The following is a 24,411-nucleotide window of genomic DNA, read 5'->3' on the forward strand; positions in this document are numbered from 1 at the left end:
ACGGGCGTTTATCTCCATAGGTTTCGTGAGTGCTATACACAAAATTGTGTCTGTATGTATGTACGTGCGCATACACTTATATATGTATGTATGTTAAAGCCTCACATCAAGAGGTATTTATAAGAACGTTAGCACATCTATATTTTCGGCGTACAGAATAATGAGGTGGGGATAACTCCTGACAGACCATTTCGCATTTTGTTGACCGATCCTCACAGGAGGCATATTCAATTTCGGTACTATTTAAGAAGAGTAGTCCCGATGCGCGCACTCGCGTACTCGCGCATCCGCGCTAGCTAGTCGTGACTAGTCGATCCTACAACGACTACGTAGCAAAGTAAAAACACAAAATAAATAATATTTTTAAAACAAAGTAAATTAAACACAAAAGCACAAAGTAGGGATCAACTAGTCACGGCTAGCAAGCGTGGATGCGCGAGTGCGCGCACCGGGACCACTCTTCTTAAATAGTACCTTCAATTTCTTTCTCTAATCGATAACGCAAAATATATAAGAGCCGAATATTCTGTGTTATCGATTAAGGAAGAAATCAAACATGTCCTTCGAGGAGCAGCCTGTCTGGAACCTACGCTTCTTTTTTTTTTACTTCGAAGCATGGAAGGAATTTTCTAACGTTCTTATAATATCTTACCATAGCTAAGTTTTCTAATATTTTGTTTATTTCAGTCATTCTGATTCACACTGTATTGTACATTACGTGGAGGCGCAATGGCCCAGTGGTTAGGGCAGCGGACTCGCGGTCATAGGATCGCGGTTTCGATTCCCAGACCGGGCGTTGTGAGTGTTTATTGAGCGAAAACACCTAAAAGCTCCACGAGGCTCCGGCAGGGGATGGTGGTGATCCCTGCTGTACTCTTTCACCACAACTTTCTCTCACTCTTACTTCCTGTTTCTGTTGTACCTGTATTTCAAGGGGCCAGCCTTGTCACTCTCTGTGTCACGCTGAATATCCCCGAGAACTACGTTAAGGGTGCACGTGTCTGTGGAGTGCTCAGCCACTTACACGTTAATTTCACGAGCAGGCTGTTCCGTTGATTCGGATCAACCGGAACCCTCATCGTCGTAACCGACGGAGTGCTTCCTATTGTATATTACACACACACACACGACGGGGTGCTGAAAAGATCCTGGCTTTGAGTAAAAGAAAACATAGGAGGATCAGTTAATTCTGATTTTATTCAACATATTCTCCTGCTCAGATTCACGCACTTATTGCAGCGGTCCTCCAGTTTTCTAAGCCCTGAAAGTTGGACCTCCAACCAGGCCTTTCGCGATACCCCTAAAGCCAGAAACTTTTCAGCACCCCCTCATATGTGTATATGTGGATGAAAATATGTGTGTGTGTGTGAGGAATCTTTATTCACTAATCTAAGGAAGATCCTACCTACACAGGTTTTAACATTAAGAGAAAATGGGTGGTGATGGGGATGAGGGCAACATTAAGGAAAAGGAGAGTAGCCCTTTCTTATAATAGGGGCTGAGTCGGGCATACAACTAATGTTTAAAACTCGTGGCAGTCAGGACCTTAATATATTACAGGACCGCATGGCTGAAGATCTCCTTGTTGAAAGATAAGTTGGAGCTCCTTCTGCAAGCATTTTCCACCAGTTTTTGAAAACTATGGCTGTATAGCTGAGTTAATATCTGCCAGATTGTAGTTTGATTTCCGGAAGAATTTTTAGGAATTGGTACCCAGTCCAACATCCCATCGAAGAAATTTATTTTCAAGTTTGTCTCTATTGGTTGCTTCAATTGTAACTTTGAGTTCGAGGGAATTAGGTCCTTTCTGAGCCTATCGAGTTTGGTCGTTCACCCTTCTCAATAATGTCAAAGAATCCTCCTTATAAAGACGAAAGCTAGTTGAAGGGAATTTTCCAGCCTAGGGTATTTAAAATTTAAAAAAATACCTATAAGTTCACACACGTTGGCACTGTCAAAAGTTCCCATTACTACATTGAAGCTCCCATGTCAGTCCACATAACCCAGACTATTCTCTTGTCGAACAGTAGTGTCTTTCTGGCGTGTATGATAATGCCGCTGCCTCTGTCACTATTGGAAAAGTAGAGTACCTTATACAACAAGCTCCTTGATATTGATGGCCTCTTTATGAAATGAATGGATGTATAGGTTATAATCACTCTTAAAGGAACTGATAGTTAATTAAAAATAGGCTTTTTTCATAATTTTGATGGAATAATTATACATTAATTCCTTTGCCAGACAATTACTCTTCATTGAATAAGTGTTTCAGTTAACTTCGAATATTGTTTTGATCCCTAATCTTATTATTTCTAGAGCTATTATTTCGCTTATTCAAGAACATAGTTATATCTTACGAAATTTATGAGAATCAATGAAATAATGACTTGTTCACAATTAACCTCCAGAATTGGGTGAGTTATGTAGGAATGTTCTAAGTATTTCGTGGTTGGGTAGGCTGGCTTTTCCTAAGACCTGTTGTGGACTCATCCTTAGGGAAGAGAATGCTCAAGCGCTTCATGTTGCACAAATCACATGGATGTCTATTCCATGCACACGATTTAGCTTTCGTTGCTACAGTTCAATTCGTGAGTATTGGGTTTCTTCAGCTCACAAATATAACTCAACAGCAAAATCATATAACTTCCAGCCACATCCAAAGAGAGTTAATGTACGTACTAAATGTACTCTTAAATGAATTAGTAGTCGATTTTCTTCAGGCCTTTGTAGAGTTAAAAGTCATAACAATTTTTCCTTTGATTATTGGCTGTAGCTTATGAAACAGATTTTACTCGTAAAGATTCTTGATTAAATCCACATACTGGTAATTATAAAATTCCACATACTAAGTAATTATAAAATTCCTGATATTTCATACTTGTTATGTTTAGTACTTTAATTAGCTGTCAGTCTCCTGGTTACTTGCGTGCATGTGTGTGTGTGTCAGAGAGAGTGAGAGAGAGAGAGAGAGTGTGTGTGTGTGTACGTGTGCGTGTGTGTGTATGTAAATGTATATGTATACATGCACACACACACACACAATGCACACAGACGCACGTACATGCACCACACTACTCGATGGCGCAACCCGGATGTAAGATTCTGAAGATAACGAATCTATCACGCAAGATCCTTTCAACACAACAAATTCTTTCCAAACACCACAAAATTTCAGTATGAATGAAACACAGAATGATGTCTTGGAATTGTGTAGCGAATTAAGACGAATCAATTTTTCATAATAAAAGTAACGATTTCCTAGAAAAGGTAGGGACGTAACTTTAGACAAATTTTGTAACCGTTTTTGTAACTACTTTTCCTTATTATTTATTGGTTTCAAATTTTGGCACAAGGCCAACAGGATTAAGTCGATTACATCGACCTCAGTATTCAACTAGTACTTATTTTATCGACTCCGAAAGGATAAAAGGCAAAGTCAACCTCGGCGGAATTTACTTTTCTTCATTATTTATTCTTGTTTCTTTTCGCCCTTTTCAAGCTTAACCAGGCTCATGGGCCCGGTTTCTATGGCGTATATGTTCCCCCAGCTGGACGGGACGCCAGTCCATCGCAGCGTTACTCAAGAAACAGGAAGAAAGAGTGAGAGAAAGTTGGGGCGAAAGAGCACAACAGGGGTCGCCACCATCCCCTGCCGGAGCTTCATGGAGCTTTAGGTGTTTTCGCTCAATAAACACACACAATGTGTCTTTCTAGAAATCGAAACCGCAATCCTTCGACCGCGAGTCCGCTGCCTTAACCACTGGGCCATTGCGCCCCCACCTTCATTATTTAGAACCTCATCTAAAATTTTAACCAAATACAAGCTGAAAAGGACGGGAAATCATCAATGATCTTAAGAATGACGACATCACAGTTATCAAAGAGGCTAATAAAGGTAGTACTGTAGTCACGGACTAATAATATTGCAAAAACGCCGCACTAGCTCTCCTTTGTGGAAACATCTATTATGAATAGGTAAACAATTAACAACCGTCTAAAATAACGAAGAAACTCGTCGAATTGTTCCAAAAGGACTATAGGAGAAAGGAGCGAGACTATTCAACGAGATTTAACTGCAAAACTAGCAATTTTCACAGACTACGAAATATCTGCAAGAGGAAAGCAATTGATAAAACGTAAAGAGGATCAAGACACGGTAACTCTATTGATATATTCCTAAAACCCATTCTTTAAAATATACCGAGCTTCATAAGACATGAGTTAGATTTTCTAAACCAGTGGTCCTCAACCGGGGTCCATGAAAAACTTTTGTGGGTTCATATAAGCAAAATAGTAAATTGGGGGTTCACAATAGTATTTTCAAGGCCCATGTAAAAGATGTATTTAGTACAAGAAACAGCTTGGTTTCTTTCTCTAATGTTTTATATAATTCAACCTACACAAGTTAATGTGTGAAAAACAAAATAAGAATTTTGAAAGAAGCATCTATAAAACTAGTTTTTTTATTAATATCGAAAGGCTTCGGGGGTTCACCAGAATAGAACAGTAATCAAAAGGGGGCCATAGGCAAAAAATGGTCGAAAACCACCGTTCTAAGCCGTCACCCAAACAAAACCAACAGAGACACTCTTTGTTTCATTTAATGTAGTAAATCTATACACCACGATTCCACATAAATGTGGAACAGATGCCAGACAATTCTAGCTGAAAAAATTTCCAAACGCGTTACCTGAACGATTTGGGAAAACATTTATCATTGACGGATTGCTCCTCCAACAAAATAGATTTTTTAATTTCAACAACACCTACAAATATCTGAGACTGCAATTGGCACATTTTCTAATTACGTTTTTGATACACTTAGAAATCCAAATATACTAACACGCCAGACTGAAATTCGCTGAAAATATTCTTAAATATCTATTCGTCAACAGAAAGTGCTTCCTAGACGATTGTTTCACCCCGTGGACATACAGTCTGGATCAACTCTATGAGTTTTAAACCACAAATGATAATCCTGTATACCATAGGCACAAGGCCTGAAATTTGCGGGAGGAAACTAGTTGATTACATCGATCCCAGTGTCTCACTGGTACTCAATATATCGACCCCGGAAGGATGAAAGGTAAAGTCGACTTCGACGGAATAAAGCCATAATTAATAATATAAACCACTGTGTCCAATTCACAATGGAATATATTGAAAGACCCATTTTGAGACATCTAATCATAAAAAAGAGATCCGTACATTGAAGCTGACATCTGCTTCAAACAGCAGACTCAGAATAATAACTACCATTTTTTTTATGTTGCCACCCAAAGCATACGAAAATTAATAAACCTTTTAACTTGACAAGAAGAATCTGTACAATTGTATCCAGTCCTGAAACCCAGGAGAAACGATTTCACGAACTCAAAAATATCACTTTAATCAATGACGTAATAGAACGTGTAAAAACGATGAAAATAGAATACAGGATAAAGATCAGAGAGAAGTGGGAGGGGAGATGAAAATTCGTCTCAAACATTAAGAATAATATATATAGAAGTCCTTTTTTTAAGTATTAAGGCGGCGAGCTGGCAGAAACGTTAGCACGCCGGGCGAAATGCGTAGCCGTATTTCGTCTGCCGTTACGTTCTGAGTTCAAATTCCGCCGAGGTCGACTTTGCCTTTCATCCTTTCGGGGTCGATAAATTAAGTACCAGTTACGCACTGGGGTCGATGTAATCGATTTAATCCGTTTGTCTGTCCTTGTTTGTCCCCTCTGTGTTTAGCCCCTTGTGGGTAGTAAAGAAATATATATAGAAGTCCTTTTCTTTTTTTTTACTAAACATAGATTCAATTCTCAATCAACTGGATTCTCAATCAACTGGATAGTTATACGCAGCATCAACGAATATTTTCTTTTCTTTTTCCTTGTCAGAGACGATGAATTCTCGACCGAGCATGTTGCTGCTTACAATATCGTGCCATTGAAAAGGCTAAAAAATGCCGAAATGTACCCAGCACTCTCACCGAGCTCTGTTGGGACAAATTTTCATCTCTCTTTGATATTTATTGTGTTTCTAACATGGCAAGTCCATAAGAGATACCACAGTAACTGCCTTATCGACATTATGTATACATTGGTTTCAAATTTTGACACAAGGCCAGGATTTTCGGAGAAGGTGATAAGTCGATTACATGAGCCCCAATGCTCAACTGGTATTTATTTTATGGACCCCAAAAGGCGGAATTTCAACTCAGAACGTAAAAACGGACGAAATGCCGCTAAACATTATGTCCGACATGTTAACGATTCTGCCAGCTCGCCGACATTAACTTATGATTAAAATACCGCCTCTATTGCGTGTACCGTGAAAACTTTTTCAGAATATACGTTGCGCACGCGCGTGTGCGTGTGTGTGTGAGAGAGAGCGCACGTATGTAAATATAAATTTCTAACATGCGTAGGAGTGGCTGTGTGGTGAGTAGCTTGCTTACCAACCACATGGTTCCGGGTTCAGTCCCACTGCATAGCACCTTGAGCAAGTGCCTTCTACTATAGCCTCAGGCCGACCAAAGCCTTCTGAGTGGATTTGGTAGACGAAAACTGAAAGAAGCCCGTCGTATATATGTATATGTATATATATATATATATATATATATATATATATGTATGTGTGTTTATGTTTGTGTATCTGTTTGTCCCTCCAACATCGCTTGACAACCGATGCTGGTGTGTTTACGTCCCCGTAACATAGCGGTTCGGCAAAAGAGACCGATAGAGTAAGTACAAGGCTTGCAAAGAATAAGTCCTGGGGTAGATTTGCTCGACTAAAGGCGGTGCTCCAGCATGGCCAAAGTGAAATGACTGAAACAAGTAAAAGAGTAAAAGAGTATGTGTTGAATACAAATAAGGTGTATCAAAAGCTTACAAAAGAACCAAGTTTATAGCATTTTCCGTAAAATTCAGATTATTATTATTATTATTATTATTATTATTATTATTATTATTATTATTATTATTTTTATTATTATATATTTGCATTAGACCAGAATGAGCAACCTGTTATATATAATATAACTGCCGTGTGTCTCTTTGCATGAATAAAGCATTGATGTTGACTATATAGCATAAAAAATATAAGAGAACCGGATAATTTCGAATGAAATCATTCACGTTACAAGAAATTGAATTAAACGCACTACGGATTACTTAAATGAACTATCGGAATACTTATAACTAAACTACTAACGTGACCTGACAGCAAATAAATAATATAACCACAACTACGCATAAAAGGAAATTAAATCACAGAAAAATTAAATAAATGTATATATAATCTCGATTATAATGGCATAAAAAAACTGCAAGTTAAATAAACAATCGTACATGGAACAGTATTTCAATAAATTGTATACAAGTAGATTTTATATATATATATATATATATATATATATATATATATATATATAGAGAGAGAGAGAGAGAGAGAGAGAGATACAACTTACTTAGAAAAGGATGCGTGGCATTTCGATCATATAATAATATAAATAATATATATAAATATATGCATATATACATACATATATGTACATACCTATATATATATATATATATATATATATATATATATATACCTTCGACACGCAGAGTTGATGGAACAGGGACAACTGAAGAAGGAGAATATTCATATTGTATGTCTCGTTTCTATGTTTATTTTCGTTGTTTGAAAAAAAGTTCGTTTCTATGTTTTTGTTTTTATGTTTTCGTTTCTCATTCTGTTCCACGTTTTTTTTATGTCATGTACCCAAATATGCATGTATATATACATATACATGTAGGTATGTACATATATGTATACATTTATGCATATATTGGGACCACTGCTTTTTATAGTGGCCCTCTCAGATATGCCCTCAAATGCCCGGATAGCCACTCTGGCCAGCTATGCAGACGATACGAAAGTCTCGCAGAAAATACAGAACCCCAGCGATGTTGCACACCTGCAGCAGGAGTTGGACTCAATCTACAGATGGGCTGAGGATAATAATATGCAGTTTAATGCTGAAAAATTCCAGGTCCTGCGCTACCAGCTTCCAAAACTGAATATTAAACTTACAGGATACACCGGTCCACAGGGAATTTCAATCCCAGAGCCTAAGTCTGTGAGGGACCTAGGTATCGACATGAGTGATGATACCTCTTTCCAAGTGCACATTACCAGGATGGCGACAAAGTGCAGACGACTGGCTGGGTGGATCCTAAGAACATTCAGAACCAGAGATAAGGAAACCATGATGGTCCTCTGGTGGACATTCGTCCTCAGTCGCCTGGATTACTGCTCACAGCTATGGTCACCCACCAGTGTAAAATTAACAACGGACCTTGAAGCAATCCAGAGAAGATTCACAAAGAAGATCGTCTCTTTGCAACAGCTCAGCTACTGGGAAAGGTTGAAACAGCTAAGACTCTACTCCCCGGAGAGAAGACGGGAGAGGTATGCAGTAATATATGTCTGGAAGATCCTGGAAGGAATTCTGCCAAATTTTGGCATTGTAAGCTACACCAATGCTAGAACGGGACGACACTGCATAGTGCCAAAGATCCCAGTAATGCCATCACGCTTCAGGACCAGCTTCTGCAACAGCCTGGGTTTCAGGGGCCCACAGCTTTTTAATATTCTCCCAAAGAGTCTGAGGAACTTGCACAACGTAGATGTAGTGGTTTTTAAATCAAAGCTGGACATCTTCCTGTCAGGAGTCCCAGATGAACCTACCTCACGGCAAGAGGTGCAAATGAGAGTAGCTGTATCAAACTCCATTCTTCACCAAGTGCCACATATTGGACGAGGTTCGTCGCAATAACAGTGTAGCACAAAATGGCGGTGCATCAGCATGGCCGCAGCTCTGAGCTGAAACTAGAAAAAAAAAAATATATATATATATATATTATTATTATTATCATTATTATTAGATAATAAATCGTATGATATATACCTGTTAGGTTACCTGTAAAGCACGTTCACTTAATTAATGCTGGTTTTCTATACACAAACTAAGAAAACAGTCGTTGTTTTAATGAGATACACCTTGGAATCACCTGAAGAGATACATCAACACCGACGGATACTCCTAAACCCGTTAAGTATCCCACCCGTAGAGGATTGATGGTAGATAGATTGAAACAATTGTATTGATTAATAAGTATCCTCGTATCTTCTATCTTCCGTCTCTCTCATTAATCAAATATGTGTGTATCTGTGTGTCTGTGCGTGTATGTGTAATATAGTATATAATATATAGTATATAGTATATATATATGTTCATATACTTGTACACATATATTAAGGGATATATATATATTTGTATATATACATATATACGCGCGCACGCATACACGCAAATACAAAGACACACATATACACAGGAATGTTTAAGTGCTATATATAATTCTGTTACGTCTAAGAGTATGAAAATATTATAGAAATAAAGCTGTATCAATATAAACAGGTGAAATCGTGTATGTATATATATATATTTTTTTTTTTTCGAGTGTATACAACGTTTCTCACCTCCAAAGATTTGGCTGCTATTTCTAGCACGCCCTGTTACCACGTAACAGTTATTTGCGATAAAAGACCCGAAATAGTTATTAAGTGGGAGCAGGGAATGCAAAAAATAGCAGGCAACTCTTCTTTTTCTTTTTCTGGGGAAAGGAGCCGTTTACGCATGATTTCGATGTCACATTCGTTGAAAGCATTCGAAATAACGCCGAAAAGAAAAACCCACGAAACAAAACTCCGTTGCTAGGAAATTCAGACTTTCCCGGTGACCCAATGGATTACGGGTAGTCTAGTCTAGTATATATATATTATATATATAGTGTAATAAATAAAATATATGCATACATACATATATGTACGTACCTACATCTACATGTATATATACATGCATATATAAATATATATACGTGAGTACAGGACACCACAAATAGACGCAGAACTCAACGAGAACGAAAACGTAAAAACAAGCATGGAACGAACCTTTTTTTTACAAAGAAAAAACAGAGTACTAGACAAACTACACAAGGAAAAATCCCCTTTATCAGCTGTCCCTAGTTCAACTCCAGCGTCACCTTCGAAACACGCTGGAGTTGAACTAGGGACAGCTGATGAAGGGGATTTTTCCTTGTGTAGTTTGTCTAGTACTCTGTTTTTCTTTGTAAAAAAAAGGTTCGTTCCATGCTTGTTTTTCGTTTTCGTTCTCGTTGAGTTCTGCGTCTATTTGTGGGGTCCTGTACTCACGTATATATATTTATATATGCATGTATATATACATGTAGATGTAGGTACGTACATATATGTATGTATGCATATATTTTATTTATTACACTATTGTATGACTGAGCGCCTTCGCGTCGATTCGATTCGATTCGTTCCGTTTCGTTTCGTTTCTTCTTCTCCCAGTACAGTTTATATATATATATAATATATATATATATATATATATATATATTATATATATATACTATATATTATAGATATATATCTACATATAGGTAAACAGTAAATTAAATACAGACATGGACAAGAACATGAAACACCACAGAGACGACACAAGAACCACAGGACGGGACATTCGAAGCCTCAGTCATCAGTCAAGAACCAGATCATCTTAGCAATTTCGGTGATTAATCTTGAGATTGCTCGATATGGCCAGCCCGCCAAGGGAAATCTAAGCCAAGCGCATTAGATCCCCTGGAAGAAAGCTTCGAGTATACAACGAAAGGACGGAAAACGATCGAAGTACACAAACAAAAATACAGAATACGTGACACCAATAGAATACAAAAACGTAAAAACAATAACGGTAAAAATAAAAATAAACAACAAAACAAAACCAGGACGTAGGACAAGGGTCTTTCGACAGGACGATTTGAGTATGGGGCTGGCTTGTGAATTTGTGCCTAAAGGCCACGGGTAGACGAACAAACGTGTTGCTTCTGAGGCTGCTGAAAACGAAAAGAGCGCTCAACAGCAGCTAGCTGTCACGTGAGAACAAAAGACAGGAGAAAGGGACAGATGAAAGGGAGAGAAGGTGGGACGAGGAGGAGAAGAAAGAGACAGATCGAGGGGGCTGGAGGTGAGAGAGATAGAGAAACGTAGAAAGGGGGGGGGGACGGATGGAGAGGGAAAGAACGGAAGGAAGTGGAATAAGGGAGGAGAGGGAGAGAGAGAGAGAGAAAAAGAGACAGATTAAGAGTCGTATCAAAGCTTGAGAAAAAAATATACTTATCGTATAAGGACAATTGTGGATACGTAGCCGCCGATTATATAGGTAAACAGTAAATTAAATACAGACATGGACAAGAACATGAAACACCACAGAGACGAACAAGAACCACAGGACGGGACATTCGAAGCCCTCAGTCATCAGTCAAGAACCAGATCATCTTAGCAATTTCGGCTGATTAATCTTGAGATTGCTCCGATATGGCCAGCCCGCCAAGGAAATCTAAGCCAAGCGCATTAGATCCCCTGGAAGAAAGCTTCGAATGTATACAACGAAGGACGGAAAACGATCGAAGTACACAAACAAAAATACAGAATACGTGACACCAATAAGAATACAAAAACGTAAAAACAATAACGGTAAAAATATATATATATATTATATATACATGTCCTTGAGTTATCTCTGGAGCACTTGACTTTGCAGAGGAAAGTTTTACCAGTGTCGTGCGAAGAGTTAATGATTTGAAATTTCAGCACGAACATTGATAATGGTCATTGTCTAACATCTTGGATAAGATAATTTGTCACTAATGATCACCTTCGTCTACGAGTTGACAGTCACCATTTGTGTGTGTATGTATGTATGTATGTATTATGTAAGTATGTATGTGTGCGAGTGTGTGTGTACTTGTGCATATATACATACATATGTACACACACACACACACACATCTCAGCTGTTTTCTCGTATATGAGCAAAGCCATTGCTAGAAAGAAGCATTGAAATGAGTCATTGTTGATGCGATGTGAGGCCCTTGTATGACGCTTGAGCCCGGCAAATGTTTAGCAGATTCTATTACATAATGTATAGCTGTGCTGGCTGGCAGAAGAAACAGGTGCCACAGTATGAACTCTTTTGACATGCCTTTTCAATCCTCCAACTGAGTGGCACACCTTTATATATATATATTATTTTCATGAATTGAACAGCAACTGCTACCATCCACTGACCATTCAAAATACTACTATCATGGCACTCCCAAATTATTCTTCTTCTTCCCCTTCTCCTCCTCCTCCTCCTCCTCATCCCCCTTCTTCTTCTTCTTCTTCTTCTTCTTCTTCTTCTTCTTCTTCTTCTTCTTATTCTTCCCTACCAAGAATTCACAACGACCTCGAACCCACAAGAGTAAACAAGAGAGACAGAGACAGGCAGAAACAAGGAAAATGCCACTTGTATTTGAACACTATACAAATATTCTTAAAAAAACAACTTTTCTTTTAATTTTTCTAAATTTAATTATTTAATTGTTGCAGTTGAAAAAAGTCTCAATGACTGAAACCGGTACTGAAATGTTTTTTATAAAATTATTTTAGCATTTTTTATCTTGACTTTTTTCCCCATATATACATATATATACACATACATATCACACATATATGTGTGTGTCTATGTATATATCATTATTCAGTTTTATTTCAAGATTTTTTTTTGCCAACTGAGAAAGAGTCGGTTTCTAACTTAAATCCAAGGATCCTTCATTGAAGTTTCAACAACACCAGCAGGGTATTTTTGCATGTGTATATGTATGTATGTATGTATGTATGTATGTATGTATGTATGTATGTATGTATGATGTATGTATGTATGTGTGTATGTATGTATGTACATGTGAAGATTTGTATGTTTTGTTTTATGTATGTATTCTCATGCATATACTTGCATATCGAGACATACTCATATATACTTAAATGATAAACTTCTGAAAAGTTTTACAGAATTTTGCAGTTCCAGTGATGGCTTGACCTCTGTAGTCTTCGAATCAGCTTTCTCTTTTCTGGTTTTGAGAAGCGTAATTTCTCAAGAATCTGAACTTGTAATCTGGGTAGAGTAACTGTAGATTTCTCAATAGTTCAACATAAGTATTCTGTTTTACGGTGATCTTTAGTTTTAGGCTAACATTCGCTGGGCAGCTGATTTCCACAACTGTTCACAGATTTTCTTCTCTGTCTCAAATCATTATATCAGGTCTATTGCGTTTACATTTTATAGATGTTTTCACTGGGACATTCTACCAGTATTTATTTTTATTGGTTTTCACCATATTGTGGGTTCTTATTTCTTTGTTTTCGGGATAATCCTCCCGACGGATCTAATTATAGTGTCCTCGCTACAGCATCATATCTCATCGGTTGATAATACCGTGATAACATTTTCGGATAACTATTTATGATGTGGGTGATGCCTTCGGTGTTAACTCCACAAAGACTGGATCGGTTGTTATATTTTGCTGTTTTTCTTGCATCCCTCAGGTATTTGGTTGATATTTCCTGTTCCCGGGTTGCAAACGCATACCCTTCAAATTGGGAAGTAGTAATCCGGTTATTGGTCCATGATAGACTGCTTTGATGATCAGTGCTACTATAATTTCGGAGCTTTCTATTAACATATCCATGCACGGTATCTGCTGATATACGTTCAGCCTTTCATCCGATGATACACTGCGGTAGAGTTGTGCGATGTTTTTGGGTACGTATTTAAGGTTATCAGTCAAAGGATGCTTTCCAAACCTCGTGATGTTTTCAGCTTCATGCATACAAACTTGGTTAAGGGACGCACTTCGACACTTGGCGGTTAAAAGATGTTGCCGAAGGGATATGATACGACATTCAATGACAGTCCGAACTGATGTTAAGCCATTGTCGCCTTGTTTTCGTATAAGGTACAAGCGGTCTACGTCACTGTTTATGTGGTAATTATGTGCACTGGTTAGGATCTTCCGGGTTTTCACATCAATAGCTCGGTTCTCGTTAAGCATCCAATCAAGCATGTAAACACATTGTGGGCCACTGTTTCATTGAATGCAGAGAGTTCTGAAGTCCAAATTTTCTTTATTCGACAGAAATATTTCTTAGTGATACGTGTTTTGTTACAGGTGCCATTGTAAGAAATGTTTTCATCCATCCCTAGATACCTGTAACATTCTTCATCAGATATAGGGGAAACAGTTAAGTCATTGATTGAGATATTGCTAGTCTGGTTTACAGTTTCCCCTCTTTCCACAATCATATAGCAACATTTACCCTCACCAAACTCCAGCCCTATGCCCTTTGAGAATGTTGTAACCAGGTCAAGGCTCTTTTTCATCTCATGCATATTTTTGGCATATAGTTTCAAGCAATCCACAAAGAAACAGTGTGTAATTTTGTTATTTCTGTTTCCTTGTGGACCAGTGAGATATTATTCAGACTTACTTAATATGAATGACAAGGGGTTTACAGAAATTATAAACAACATCACAGAGACGCTGTGTATGTATGTATGTATGTATGTATGTATGTATGTATGTATGTATGTATGAAGCTCAAAGAAGTTACTGGCCTTATGGCCAAATCGGTAGCCAATACTACTGTATTTTTTATGCAACATGTTTTCAACGGCTTACTAATAGCCAAAATTCTATTAGAATATATGTTTTATGCTTTCTTATATGATAGATCACTGGTCTGCATACAATTAGAAATCTTTGCCACGCTTATGTATAATGTATAATGTATAACGCCTACATATATGTTCTCTTTTTAATTTTGAATAAATTTTGATCAGCCGCCCACTTGGTAGCAAGGTTGTGATGGAAAGTATTTTGTTTTAATAATCGTCCTTTAAATCTTAAGATCTTGCAGATTTTTATTGTCCCAGATATTGCGATCATTTGTAGTGCATGAATTAAAGATTTACGTTCCCTCCCCAAGAAACCAAGTTCAGCCAAACTTGGCTCAAGACGGGCTGATCTCTGTCCTGTTGCTCCAATAATAATAGGTATGAAGTTGAAAGTTTATTTTGGGTTGGGTACTAGATTTGCAAACTCCTTATCAATGGTCCAAAGATGTCCTCTTTTTCATGTATCTTATCTAACCACATTGATGGCCAGCCAGAGGGTAGCTGGTTTTCACAACATATCTTTTCTTTGTGGTGCTATACAACAAAATCTGTCTGGTTGTGTTTTAGCCTGGTGACTGTTTTAATTGTTAAGTTTCACCAATATTCTTTTGACCCATCGGTTTCAATATAATCAACTTCGTCCGTATGATTTTCTTTTGCACTGCAATAGTTAATGTGGATCGTTTTCAGATTCTTGTTTGGTTTCTTCCTCCTAATAGCTTCTTTAAGCTTTTTTGATATGTCGCTGTACCACTGCCTATGCAGGAAATCAGTGAACATGTCGTCTTTGGAATCTCACCCACAAAAAGATAGTCACTAGGATTTTTTTTACTGATCGCTGGATCTTGAACTTCTTAGGCCTTGGAGATGGAGCATGACGCCATCCTATGGACTGAATTTTCGTTTCCGAACCATAAAAATACGCTCACGTTTCATATCACGTCACCCGATCGAAAAAAAAAATCGAAAAAGAAAACAAAACGTCTTCATTGGCTTCAAACGCTTCTAGAAAATCAGATCAAATCTTCATCCTTCTCTTCTCCAAATCGAGTATCATCTGTCGAAGTAATCACTTCACATTCATTTTCCAATACTCAAAGTCTTCTTCTGAATAACATTGTGACCACAGTCCAATTGTGCATTCAAGCATGACCATGGATTTTTACTCGTCTGTTTGCACGGATAAATTCGTCCACTCGCTGACACCTCGTGTCAGCGGTCGCAATTGATGACCTCTCGCTGCATATTTTGTTGTCAACGCTGCTTTCCCCTTCGTTATGCCTCTTTATCAATCTGTGCACATGGCACTTATCAGTAGTGTCATCTCGTTAGCCTTCCATAGAATTTGCACTTTCCTTCGTCAAGAATTCAGTGAAGGCTCATTGCTTCTATTTGGAGCTTATTATTTGCCTGCAATAGAAAAGAACGGAGAAAATTGTTATTACAGAGCAGTGGTTTTCAACTAGAGTCCATATATCCCTTGGGGATCCATATAATATTTTGTTGTTAAAATTTGTGCAATAAATTTATTATATTTCTACGACACAAAATATTTAATAATTTTTTAAATACAATTCCTAGTAATATTTTATTGGGTTGTCCGGAAAGTTCGTGCCGAGTTTTAAAGGAAAGAAAAAGGTCAATAAATATTTGCCATTACATTTTTAATCAACCAAATATGAACCATTTTGTTGCACAATGCGTCTCCATCTTTCCTTTAATTTGAAAATACCCTCTTCCCAGAATTGAGGTGGTTTCATGGCAAAGAATTCACCAAGGTAACTTTTTACATCACCCAAGGAATTGAAATTTTTACCATTAAGACTATTCTGCAGAGACCTGAATACGAGGAAATCCGAAGGGGCAATATCTGGTGAATATGAAGGGTGGGATAACATATCCCAGCCGAGCTGCAGCAATTTTTGTCTGGTTCCCAAAGCATCAAGTGCCGAAAATGAACTTTCTCATCTTCTATTTTAAAGGGTTACAGAATTAACACAGGTTATAGGAACATAAACCTTCTTCCACGAAAAGATAGCTTAAACTGTGCTCAAATCCTATTTTATGGACTCAACCATGTTCTAAAATAAGTCGAAAGGTAAGCTACTATAAATCGGCACGAATTTTCTGGACAACCCAATATAATAAAAGGTGGCGAGCTGGCAGAATCATTAGCACGCAGATCGAAAAGCTTAACGGCATTATATCCGTCTTTATGTTCTGAGTTCAAATTCCGCCGAGGTCGACTTGACCTTTCATTTTCACGGGGTTAATAAAATAAGTGTCAGTTGAACACTAAGGTCGATGTAATCGACTTACTACCTCTCGCGATATTGCTGGCCTAGTGACAGAATTCGAAACCAATATTTAATCATAAAAATATAACGAGAGTTATGGCTATGAGGGTCCTCACTCCCTGAGTAAAATAGGAATCAATAGGGGTTCATTTGCAAAAAAAAAAAATGATTGATAACCACCGCCATAAATTAAGAGTTACTCCACCAACACATGTAATTTGAATGACCTGTGTCACAAAAAATATGTTCACCTTTGCATTATTTTCGGTGGAAACTTCGTATTACTATATAAACTATGATGTTATAGACGGTGCATGGCTCAGTTACTGGAGTGTCGGGCTCGCAATCATGAGGTAGTGAGTTCGATTCCCGGACCGGGCTGCGTATTGTGTTCTTGAGCAAGACACTTTATTTCACGTTGATCCAGTTCACTCAGCTGTAGAAATGAGTTGCGACGTCACTGGTGCCTAACAGTATCGGCCTTTGCCTTTCCCTTGGATAACATCAGTGGAGCGAAGAGGGGAGGTTAGTATGCATGGGCGACTGCTGGTCTTCCACAAAATAACCTTGCCCGGACTTGTGCCTCGGAGGGGAACTTTCTAGGTGCAATCCCATGGCCATTCGTAACTGAAGGAGGTTTTTATGCCCCCACCAGCTCTTTTTATAGTAGGACCAGATTAACACCAAAATACCAGAATTTAACGGGGACGTTCCTACATTGGTTAAGTCGCAAATAATAATAATAATAATAGATTCGTGCTTTTGCTTGTTAATTTAAAAAAAAATATATTTTAAAATACATTGAGTTTTCTCTACATTATGAATGGAGACAGTATAAGTTTTAGGTGACACTTTGGTGTTATCAGATACATGACAACTTCTCTAATGCCAGCAGTACGTCAATAAAAATACACTCAGACCATTCTGTAAAGTGACTGGCGATAGGAAATTTATTCAGTCATAAAAACCATACCAAAAAAAACCAGTAAAACGTACGCGGCGGCAGCGGTGGTGGTGGTGGTGGGGACAAGTAACTTTCAATAAGAACTGACTTGTACGTTGAAGACTCGCCAAACCATGAGTAAAATGATGATGATGATGATGAGGATGATGATGATGATGATGATGAGGATGATGATGATGATGATGATGATGATGATGATGATGATGATGATGAGGATGATGATGATGATGAGGAGGATGATGATGATGATGAGGAGGAAGATGATGATGATGATGATGATGATGAGGAGGAGGAGAAGGATAGTGGTAGTAGTGGCGACGGGAGCTACGACGATGATGATGTCGACAATGATGGCGGCGGCCGTGGTGGTAGTGGTAGTGGTAGTGCTGATGCTAATGATGGTGATGCTGGTCGTATGATGATGCCTGCGGTGCTGGAGTGGTGCTGGAGTGGTGGTGGTGGTGGTGGTGGCGGCGGCGGCAGCGGCGGCGGCGGTGGTGTGACAGTGGCGAAGATGATGATGATGATGGTGGTGGTGGTGGTAGTGGTCGTCGTCGTCATCGTCGTGTTGGTGGTGGTGATGGTGGTGGTGGTCGTCGTCGTGGTGCTCGCCTGTTTTTTTGCTTCTTTTTTTATTATAAAAAAGAAGAAAAGCAAACAATACTGGCGCAAAGTTATAATGCGTAATGTTTTCTCTTTTGACCCAGGTGTGAAATTCTTCCCCCCCCCCCCAAAATGCGTGATTCGTAAAACCGACAACGTGATCTCATTGACAGCAGCTCAACAGTAAATAGTCACTCCTTGGCTTTACAATCCCCTGAACTGCCATTCACTATTAAGCAAGGGTTATTTAATGTAATTAAAACACAAAATTCACCGAATACTAACAGATAGTATTTTTTATTTAATAAAAGAAAAAATTAATTACACACAGAAGTGGCTGTGTGGTAAGATGCTTGTTTACCAACCACATGGTTCCGGGTTCAGTCCCACTGCGTAACACCTTGGGCAAGTGTCTTCTACTATGGCCTTGGGTCGACCAAAGCCTTGTGAGTGGATTTGGTAGACGGAAACTGAAAGAAGCCCGTCGTATATATGTATATATGTGTGCGCGTGTATGTTTGTGTTTGTCCCCCTAGCATTGCTTGACAACCGATGCTGGTGTGCTTATGTCCCTGTCACTTAGCGGTTCGGCAAAAGAGACCAATAGAATAAGTACTGGGCTTACAAAGAATAAGTCCCGGGGTCGAGTTGCTCGATTAAAAGGCGGTGCTCCAGCATGGCCGCAGTCAAATGACTGAAACAAGTAAAAGAGAAACACACACACACACCTCACCATATACATGAATGCTCTGTAATCGTACATTTGGCATGCAATTCATCCAGATATGTTATATTTATCGTCGCTATTCATACAGAAATATATGTTTGTTCTGTAAACAATTTGTTTTTCGTTTGTACTTTTCTTTTTCGTAAATGATGTAAATATAGTTATTTAGCCTCACCTATCCTCACCTATTTTCTGTCATTATTTTTGATTCGGTTGGTTAGGCAAAGTTAGTTTTGTTTATTTACGGAAGTATACAAAAATATGTGTTTTGGATATTTTTCTGTCACTAAATTATTATCTATTTACTTATTGCTTTTAATATAGAGAAATATTTAGGTGAGTAGCTGGCAGAATCGTTAGCGCGCCGAGAAAAATGCATCTTTACGTTCTGAGTTCAAATTCCGCTGGGGTCGACTTTACCTTTCATCCTTTCGAGGTCGATAGAATAAGTACCAGTTAGGCATTGGGGTCGATGTAATCGACTGGTCTCCCTCCCATTAATTTTCAGGCCTTGTGTCTATAGTAGAAAAGAACATAAAGAAAAGGCGACCCACCACATCAGCAAGAGTTTTGTTGAGTCAGATGTTGCGACTTTAGTCCAGATTTTCTACTGATCTTGCCGCACCACTCGTACTTGTCTTGAGCCAGATGTAATGGTTTGCTTTCTCAGGACTTCCGATAATTTTCTAGCGATATTATTTGTTTCCTTCGCAGCTAGTCCTTGGTTTTCCATGAGGAGTTAGTAGACGAATTAAATAATTCGCATAACTGGTTATTAATTGACAATAATTAATTCAAGCGCCACAAAAGCAACCCCTTCTAAGAATATAGAACTAAAAATTTTGTATTAACCAGTATATAAACAATCAGCCGGGAATACATCAGTGTTTTCAACATTCAGAAATATGAATATAAATACTACTTTTGCAAAATGTTCATGCCACAATTTGGCTGTATACTGCTTGAAAGGGCTTACTTGCTAGATTTCTAATTTAATTTTACTACTATTAGAAATAATCATTTGTTGCCCACAGGAGGCTAAACATAGAGGGGACAAACAAGGAAAAACAAAGGGTTTCAGTCGATTACATCAGCTCCAGTGCGTAACTGGTACTTACTTAATCGACCCCGAAAGGACGAAAGGCAAAGTCGACCTTGGTGGAATTCGAACCCAGAGCGTAGTGGCAGACGAAATACCGCTAAGCATTTCGCCCGGCGTGCTAACGATTCGGCCAGCTCGCCGCCCTATTAGAAACAATAAATTGGTTTGGTGTTAACACCCTTCATTGAGATGATTACAAGAAAATTTATTTACAAATGATAGAAATATACGATGCAAAGCAAAACTCATTGGTTAGTGAATGGGAAACGTATAAAGATAGTCCTGAAGCAATGGAGAGATTTCGTGATGTACTTTATGTCAATGGCTGGAGTGCACATGGAGCATACTTTAAATGAAATGCTTTTAGATAAAATTAATAAACTTTGTCTTTATTTAGCTCACTATCTTAATTTTTGAGTTCGTAAACGCGCCTTTACAAGCCTCAAATACGAACCTTAGCTAAACTATTTTAAGACCTTGCAGAGTAATGAAATTTTATACTGCAAAAAGTGGGTAGATACTTCTAGCAAAGAAAATATCCAAGCTTTAGAAAAGGAGATAACTCTTTATTAAAAGCAACAATCTGAAGTGAAGCAGTGAAATCATGCAACGTTTTGAAGCATATGATTTTGAATGGGAAGTGTGGTTTAGCGTTTTGTGGATCACCACAGAGCATCGTAAATCTAAAGAATGAAAGCATCTTAGATCTAATAGAAACACTGTCCAGATAAGATTCTATTTTCCAAAGAAAATATGCTATGGGTAGAAGAATACCAAAGAATATTAAGTTCGTTACCCATCTCTCGAGCCACAAAAATGAGTTTATCTATCAAAGTTCTAAGCTTGTTAATCTCAAAAGAATGCCAAGATATTTCGCAGACATTATAGATGCAGTTGGTTCTTCCGATGTTAAGCAAACACTGTTTGCTGGGGTGTATTAGTTTAGAATACGGTATGTAATACAAGAAATATTTCTTAATTTTGCAGGTAGCAGTCATATACACGGAGAAGAAATTGCTCAGTTAATCATAGACGTCTGGAAGAGCACGCCATTTTTCTGAGCAATTGCAAGGTGCAAAGTATATGGCATCAGTAAAATGGATGGAAGTCAAGGGAAGATAGAGCAGTGTTCAATGGCAATTTTTCCCTATGTGGCTATCATACTCTCAATTTGTGTGAAACCGAAGCCACTGAGGGCATTCCTATAATCATTTTAGAACAGTTCTGAGAATTTATAACATAATTCAAGTCATGAGTGGTAGAATTTACATAAAACTGCATACGTTGTTCTGAACACAGCATAACATAAACCAATTTGTCAATAGACTTAAAATTATCAAGACTTGCGACATTCACTTAACTGGTATTCAGATAGCCAAAACAAGAATTGAAGAGAACAGAGTATTTGCAAACCTGAAAAGTTTTGTGTGTGTTATTATTGGTTGCACTGGCCCGGATATAAGTTTACAAGAAGTCATTGGGGCCAACGGCGTCACATTAAATGTGGAGATATCTAACGTTCAAACTTTACTGAAAATTTGATGGAGTTACGAAATAACTAGGAAGACCTACAAATAGAAACCAATGAGTTATTTTCAGATCTTGTGATGGAAATAAAATTTTCCCATGGGCGTTGATTCTTGAATTGAAAGAGAAGTATACATGATGAGACAACACTTGAATTCAGCTTAGTGGAAATTACGTAGGTCATACGCCTGAAAGGCCTACTACAGAAAATCTGTATTGATTAATGATGTTATTGCAGGATTAATGCAATTAAGTATTCGGTCGAAAATTTTGATTTCTGACGAAGGTATCCGACACTGCCTCAAAGTGAACTACAAAAAAATCGAAAGAGTTTGCACATCGATATCATGTAAGCCTTAGCAATGATGATTTTGCGACATAAATGCAACTTTCATCGAAGGAATATAAAATAACATTTTGAAAACATAAAAAAGAAACCTTTAGAGTTGATAGATTTATTATCTGACTGAAAATTTCGAGGCATTTATTTTCTTATATTTGAGTTAGTTTGAGAATATTGGTGGTATTTCACTTACAGCTGTATCAGCAGAAACATCTCTTAGCAAACGCAAACAGGCGCATGAGTGGCTGTGTGGTAAGTAGCTGCTTACCAACCACATGGTTCTGGGTTCAGTGTCTTCTACAATAGCCTCGGGCCGACCAAAGCCTTGTGAGTGGATTTGGTAGACGGAAACTGAAAGAAGCCCGTCGTATATATGTATATATGTATGTGTGTGTGTTTGTGTGTCTGTGTTTGTCCCCCCAACATCGCTTGACAACCGATGTTGGTGTGTTTACGTCCCCATAACTTAGCGGTTCGGCAAAAGGGACCGATAGAATAAGTACTAGGCTTACAAAGAATAAGCCATGGGAGTCGATTTGCTCGACTAAAGGCGGTGCTCCAGCATAGCCGCAGTCAAATGACTGAAACAAGTAAAAGAGTAAAGAATAAAGAGGGAAAACTTTATCACGTATCATACCTCAAATCTGACTGAGTTTCAAATGAAACATTACCTAAGCTAGTGATTCGGAAAATATAGTTGAAATTTGGGGGATAGAAAACCAAAGAAAGTAATTTCCTTAGCTGGTTAGGGTTTATTGTTTCTTTGTATAATGTATATTGTTATCTGGTCATTGTGATGCAAAAGGAATGAAGCCTTTGCGAAGGTTACCACTGTTTGTATTTTGATAAACTATCATGATCCGTGTCGTTCAATTGCGCGTTCATAATCTTACACCAAACGATGTCTGCTCTGTTCATACTTTATCATAACCAAATTTTTGTACAAAGAAAGTAAAAAATACAACTTCAAATTTTATTTATACATATACATAATTGAAAGAATTTAGAGTTAAGAAGAAAAACTACGGTTGGGCATTAATTCTTAATCACTACAATTATTTCTATGCAACATAGTTCTCCAGGCGTGCAGGTACTTGATTATGCAACCGTTTCCCTGCATTATGAGATCTAGTTGTGTTTCCTCAGGTGATATATAAATATTGTCTCCGTAAATTCAAATTATATATATATATATTATATATATATACATCAGTATATATTTGTATATATACGTATGTATATACATATGTATACATACATACATACACACACACACACACCACACATACATATATATATATATATATACATACACACACACACACACACACACATATATATATATAAACATATACGAGGGGCTAGCTTCGTGTTACGAACCTAGGAAACTTCAGGTTGCATGGAGCTGAATCAAACTGTTATTAAATACTTAGATAGATAGAGAGATACATACACACATACATACATACATAAAACATACATATCTATGTATTTATAAAATATGCACATCTATACCATTATTGGAAGAAAGTTAATTGAGGATTTAAGGTCCAATGCAATAGGAAATTCTCAAGTCCATTCTGAATTATATATATATATATATATATATATATAAATAGGAAAAAGCAACAAGAATGGATTAAAATCTCGGTACGATCGTTTCGTACGAGGACATTTTTAATAAGCTACAAAAAATGCAGTGAATACAGATGGCTCGCACTCGTCAGCCCAAAAAATATCAGAGAATTCCCAAACATCAAAAGGGGTAGATCTAAAAGAGGTTGTAGGATTAACTGCATTGAAGAAATTTCGATTCATGGAGATCTGATGAAAGGTTTTAAACCTATAGAATTTATGCATGTCTACATATAGTTCATATTGGATATTTGATCAAGTTGTATGAAGAAATTTCTTCATACGGATTTGTATGTATCCTCATGTTCCAATAATAATAATGATATGCATGAAGCTGAAAATGTACTGAATTTGTAAACCCCTTATCAATGCTCCATAAATGCCCTCTTAGCCTTTAATTTTTTAAACCACATTCGTGTCTGGAGGGCAGCTGATTTCTACAACAGAACATACCATTTCTTTGTAGTCCTACAAAACCTCATCTGGCCATTTGTATGTATGTATGTATGTATGTATGTATGTATGTATGTATGTATGTATGTATGTATGTATGTATGTATGTATGTGAAGGCGCATGGCTCAGTGGTCAGAGCG

The sequence above is a fragment of the Octopus sinensis genome, linkage group LG10 (genome assembly GCF_006345805.1).
Source record: "Octopus sinensis linkage group LG10, ASM634580v1, whole genome shotgun sequence".
NCBI classification, from domain to species: Eukaryota; Metazoa; Mollusca; class Cephalopoda; order Octopoda; family Octopodidae; genus Octopus; species Octopus sinensis.